This window comes from Odontesthes bonariensis, chromosome 19 (genome assembly GCF_027942865.1).
Source record: "Odontesthes bonariensis isolate fOdoBon6 chromosome 19, fOdoBon6.hap1, whole genome shotgun sequence".
Lineage (NCBI taxonomy): Eukaryota > Metazoa > Chordata > Actinopteri > Atheriniformes > Atherinopsidae > Odontesthes > Odontesthes bonariensis.
In genome coordinates, this window is record NC_134524.1 from 32,526,117 (window position 1) to 32,532,932 (window position 6,816).

Genomic DNA, 6,816 nt, shown 5'->3' on the forward strand with positions numbered 1-6,816 from the left:
AGCACTTTGATTGCAAAGCCATTGAACTCTGTATTGTGTTTGAGTTAACGGTCTATAATGCTTCCCAGTTTCAGATGACTAAATCCACTGCGAACATGTCTGGATAATGTTCTTTGTTGTGGGATGGGTAACGCAGTCCTGACATCATGAACTCAGCTGTACTATTCCCGGGGAGGTGGTATGAATTTATCTATGAACCATAACTGTATGAATGGGGAATGTGATATGATTGGTTACTCACATTATAACATATAATAAACATAGAGTGAATGAATGAGTACATGTGTCCCTTCACTTACAAGCGATGTGAAGCAGCTCCTGAAAGACTGTTGTGTGCAGTGGAAGTGATTGAGTGAGTGAATGAATGAATGAATGAATGTCTCCCTTCACTTATTCAATATAAACACAAGAAACTTGTGCTAAAGAAAATAAAAAAATAAATTAAATAAAGGACCAGACTCAGTGAATAATTCCCTACACTCCCTATTATATAGATCAGTGAGCAGTGCTGACCAACATATCATTGGGGTCATCAGGTGGGAACCTTCTTTCATCAGTGTTTCGTCTAGTTGGGCCCACGACACCTCCAGGAGGCTAGACAATGACCACTGGCGTCCCAGAGTCACCCCCCTAATGCCAGCCAACACTGCCCCTCACACCACAACCACCATAATCTACCTCAGCCTCTCACCAACTGCACACCAGTCACAGCGGGGTGGGGATGCAAACCCTGGTTCGGGTAGGGGAAGAAATAAAAGAGGTAAGAAAAGCAATAATGGGATTCAAACCCTGGTTCGGGTAGGGGGTAATGAAAATATAGAGGGTGCCAGTGGTGGAGGCAGGACAAGACACACTAGCAGATTCAGCCAACAAACTCACCTAAACAGTCCTACAATCACTAAAAATGCCAGCAAAAACAAAGCCATAAAACTCACTCCAAGCCAACTCACCCAAAATGGCCGCCTGGTTTCAAAAGGATCACATGTGCCAAACCCTCCACTTAAATAGCTTGAACTTCTTCTTTGCTTTTTCAAAAGTCTGTTTACCCTAAGTGCTGCCCCTGCTGAGCCCCCAGCTGCTATTGCATCTTCTAATCCAAATCCACTGGCTGGATTTTACTGCTTTATCTGACATTTCCTGCAATATTTTCCTCACATTCTGTCCACTTACACCCAGCTCCCTCAACAATGAGACAACAGACTTTGCAACAAATCCTCTACTGTACATCCTACTTCCACTGGACAGATTCTAACCTTCCATCCTCGCTGCTCTGCTTCTGCCCCCAACTCCACATATCTAAGCTTTTTCCTTTCATATGCTTCTGCTACTAATTCCTCCCAAGGAACAGTCAGCTCTATGAAATAGACTCTCATTCTACTCCTAGACCACAAGACTATATCAGGCCTTAGGTTTGTAGAGGCTATCTCCTGGGGAACAACAAGCTTATTTCCTAAATCTACCTGCATCTCCCAATCACAAGCATCCTCCAAGCTGCCGTGCCTCCTTATCGTCTTTTTAACTTTCTCCCCCTCTTGAACAAACTGAATTGCAACTCTCTTCACCTTGGACCCTCCTAAGTTTACCTGCCTTCGTTTATCTTCAATACCTGCAGCTAAGCTTCTTAATACTTGGTCATGTCGCCATGTATACCGGCCTCGTGACAGACTAACCTTACAACCTGACAAAATATGCCTTAGAGTTGCAGTACCTGAACATAACGAACATAACGGGTCTCCATTTACCCAGAGTTTTAGGTTCTGGGGAGTTGGCAATACATCATATGTTGCCCCTATCAAAAATCTAATACTCCTTTCCTCCATACTCCACAGTTCTTTCCAACTAAGCTTTTTCTTCTCTACACCTTCCCAATTCAACCACCGTCCCTGCTTAGCCTGAGCCACTGCCTTTGCACCCCTTAACATTTCCTCCTGTCTACGAATCTGCTCAACAACTAGCTTTCTCTTCTCCTTTGGACCTGCTCTACTCCACACCGGTTTGCCTGGGCCAAGCCCCAAGCATCCCCGGCCTATTTGCACATTACCCACAATCTCTGTATGTCTAAGAGTTGCTTCTGCCTCCTGAGCTGCCATTCTTGGTTTCCACTTCCTCCCCTTGGTTGGGTTTGGAACCACCTTACTAACTACCACATCTTTACTCCCAGCTAACAGGAGCTCTGTCCTAACTTTAGTACATTTAAACTCCTCTACCAGACTAGATACTGGGAGCTGGAGTATGCCCTTCCCATACAGTGCCACAGTACATAAGAATCTAGGAACACCTAGCCACTTCCTAATATAAAAGCTAAGTAATCTTTCCATTTTTTTCTACAACAGATAATGGAATCTCATCCACAGACAGTGGCCACATCAACCTAGGAAACAATCCAAACTGCAGACACCACAGCTTCAACTTTCCTGGAAGCTCTGATTTATCTATTCTATCCAGTCCCTCAGCAACATCTTTCCCAAACTGCACTGCCTGCTCTCCATCATTCATGTCTGCCTGGTACCACCTGCCTAAACTCTTTACTGCCTTTTCCCTAATTATTGGAATGCTTTCTTCATCTATTACAAACTTTCTATCACTTAATTTCCCTCTACTTATTGAGATACTTCTAGACTTAGTAGGTTTGATTTTCATACCAGCCCACTTTAGATTTTTATTAAGTCTCTCAAGTATTCTCTTCATACATGGCACTGTTGTAGTCACTAACGTCATATCATCCATGTATGCTCTAATTGGCGTAAGGCGCATGCCATCCTGACGTCTCTCTCCTCCTACAACCCACTTGGAAGCTCTAATAATTATCTCCATGGCCATTGTAAATGCTAATGGAGAAATCGTACACCCTGCCATAATGCCTATTTCTAGCCTCTGCCAACCTGTTGTGAAACCTGTTGTACTTAAAGGTTGGGTAGGGGATCTTTTTCTGGAACATTTTTTTTACATATTACTTGAAATACTCTTCACATCCCCATTGCAACCAATTAATTAAAAGTTTTGACACAAATATGAAAAGTTTTAGTGGCCTCTAGAACGTACAATCTAGGAAAAACAGTATCCAATCATTGTGAAGGGACCTTTCACAATGATTGGATTCTGATGCCGTCTATCAAACTGCAATCTGCTCCTCCCTCCCCCTCCTTCCCCCTGTGCGCGTACCCTGCTCCGTGAACGAATTACGCGTCCAGAAGCTTGGCAGGAAGCTAAACTAGAGCCAGCTTGGCTAGCACCTAGCATTATTGAACGTATAGTTAGCATATACTAAATACGGCAACGATCGATGCTTGCTGTCAGAACAGCGCTCGTGCACCTTCGTGCTCGTTCATGTACTCTAGAGGCGTGCCTTCGGGGGGAAAGTGAAGAAAAGGGTTGGGACTTTTTACCTGTGTATTTTCAAAATGCAGCTTCGCTGGACTCAAAATCCAGGATCTCCTACCCTACCTTTAAGCACAGTCTAATATCTTGAAAATATGCTCTTACTAAGTTAACAACTATTACAGGCACTCTAAAATACTCAAATGCTTTCCAAATAAGGCTATGTGGCACTGAACCAAATGCATTTGCTAGATCCAGAAATATAACATGCAAGTCTTTTTTCTCAATCTTGGCTGTCTGAATCTGATGCCAAATCATGCTAGTGTGCTCTAAACACCCTGCGAAACCTGGTATTCCTGCCTTCTGCACAGTAGTATCTATTAAGCTATTCTTTTCTAAATAACTAGCTAATCTCTGTGCAACTAAACTAAAGAAAATCTTCCCCTCTACATTTAGGAGAGAGATCATCCGGAACTGACTCAGGTCCGAGGACTCTTTCTCCTTTGGAATAAGAACGCCTCCTGCCCTACGCCATGCTCTAGGAATAACCTGTTTCTCCCAAACTATTCTTAATTGCCTCCACAAAAACTTTAGGATATCAGGTGCACTTTTATAAACCCGGTAGGGGACTCCATTTGGCCCTGGGGCCGACGAAGCCTTTGCATGCCTGACTACCTCCTCAACCTCCTTCCACCTAGGTGGTCTAACGTCCATCTTATGAGCCATCTCTCCTAATGGTGGCATGTCAGGTGGAAGGCCTACTACTCTACGCTGCTCAGGATCAGAATATGTATTTCTTAGATACTCTTCCACCTCTGACTTTGTTGCCTTAAGCTGCCCTCCCTTTTCCTGGTTAAACAATCCTTTAACAAACTTGAACGGGTCCCTATAAAATGCCGTCCTTACATATTCTTTCTTCTTTCTCTTTTTCCTAAGACATTCAGCCCTTGTAAGTATTGCTAGCCTGCCTCTCAATTCTTCCTGCAAAACATTAATTCCCTCTCTCTTCTTCTGTAGCTTTTTTCCACTGCTTTCTTAAATTTCTTCTTTCCTTAACCAATTTCTCCATCTCTTTTTGCCGTCTAGACTTACCTAAATGTACTCTTTCAACCCTCTTTCTATCTTGCACCCCAAATCTCTCTACACCATAGGAATAAATTATATCTCCCATCTTCTCTAGCCTATCGCTTGCATTTCCTCCTAACCTACCCAATATTATTGACAAATCTTTATTGACTGCCTCCCATTCTTTGTAACTATTTTCCCTAGGCCACTTAACTCTAGCTTTCTGCTCCATATTTCTCTCTCTAACTGGCCTGTTCACCTCAGTATCAGCTGCATCCCTTCTTAGAACCTCCTCCTCCACCTCCATAGCTGTGTTATTCAGTGTTTCCCGCAGGAAATTGCTTAGTCAAGGTGGTGAGTCGTCGGCCGGGGGGGGTACTTGGAATGGGACGGGGTCTGTTAGAGCAATAACAAAGCTGTTTAAGAGCTGTAACACTTTTTTATTTACATTATTAACTATTTACATTAACAACCAGTAGGTGTCGCAATTCAATGTTATCAATGCTATCTTTACCTCCGCCAAGGAGGTTATGTGATCGCCCGAGTTTGTTGCTTTGTCTGGATGTTCGCTGCAATCTTGCGACCTGCCACAAGGTGGCGGGGCTTGGTTGTTTCGTTGTCGTTGAGGGAGGGGTAGGAGGGGGTGTGCAGGGGGAAAGCTTACACTAACTGCGCAGGGGGGGAAAGGTAAACAGTAGCCCCTTTCACACTGCCGAATAACCCGCGTTTAATTCGCGAATTTAGCGTGTCCGCTGTTGTGTTCACACTGCCGACCCGGGCTGCCGCGTCAACTCGACTCGCCTTTCGACCCGCGTCGGACCCTAGTCTTTTTGCCGAGCAGAGTTTGATGTGAACACAATCGACGCGGGTCGGACGTGGGCGTGACGTGAGGAGTTTAAAAGACAGAATGGACAGCTGATTCAGAACAACAGCGACAGGTGAGGACAACTTTTACTCTGTTTTAGCCTACATCAAGTTCGAGACATTTTTTAATATGGCCAACTGGGGAGACAAGGAGGTCCGCAATTTGGACCCGCTAAGGTAGCGGGTCGCAGTGTGAAAGCCGTCTTTGCCGTTTCTGAGAAGTCGCATCTGAAAGATAGCATCTTAACTTTGTAAACCTTTTCAATCGGAACACGAGCCAGCTGAATCTATGCACAAGTTTAAGCAGACGCATCGCTTTCTCTCGGACGTGGTGTATTACGACCTTAATCGTTTCAGACCATTCACTACAATATATGGGTGGATAAAAAAAATGTGCTTATAAAACAAAGCTTCATTGGCGGAGGTCTGCACTCTCTGAGAGCATTTCTAGTTTAAAGCTGCGGTCGGCAACTTTTTTTTAGTCATATTAGCTTCAACTGTCATGGGATTCTGGAAGTAGAATATTAAATAGGGTGTTTAGGAAAAATAACGAAATCTGTAGCTCCCTCTGAAGCCTGTAATCATGCTTGCAAAAATCGAGCGCTCCCGGCTGTTTTTAACCAATCAAGTTAGGGTGGAGGAATCCTACCTGTCAATCACAGCTTGTGCACACGCTGCTGAGCGTGAGTCTGCCCCAGCTTGTGCGCGCTCACACTGGTGTGAACTCACGTGCACAACCTCGTCCACAGAGGGGGAGGGGTTTGGGGGGCGATTCGGAGCTTGTTAGAGGTTGGGGGAGGGACCTGAAAGTTGTATCAGTTCGAATTTTCCAACTTTAGACTCGGAATTTTGAAAACCTGCCGACGGCAGCTTTAATGTCTGAGCCTGGCAAAGCATTATTACTTCGGTTTAAAAAAATAAATAAATAAATAAATAAATAAAATAAAATAATTTATTTTTTGGGAACGTTGGCAAGGCGGCAGTGCGAGTTTGCTAAGGCGGCCGCCTTGACTATAATGCACTGCAGGAAACGCTGGTTATTGATATCCTTCGGACTGTGGTTTTCTACCTGCCGCTGGACTTCATCCGACTTACTCGATTGACTTCTTAAAAAGTACTGATCGATGCGGCCACACTGCCCTTCTTTTACCACACATCTCTTTCTTCCCTGATGCATTTTAAGGCCTCTAACTGATGTTACTTTCTGCCAGCCACAAGGACAAACCTGAAGCTTACTTCCCTCTAGTTTACCACTTTTATTTTGTCCAACTACGCTCTCTTTCCTCTAAGAACTATTCTGGTCAGTTCTAGCCCTAGAGAATAGGTCCGTGCCCCTATCCTTCACTGAGTCGCGTATCCACCTCTTAGTCATGTTCATTCCTGTGTCAGTTGCCAAGTGGTCTGCCTGTGAGTCATCTTCCGCCCCTGCTCTCGCTGACTCTAGAGGTATTCTCCTTAATCTGTCTGTAGCTTATGCTGGTTGTAACAAAGCGGCTAGGCCTCGCTACCGCTACCATGGATTGCTAGCCCATGGCAGCACCTTTGGGGTCTCTGCCTCCTGTCAGCTGT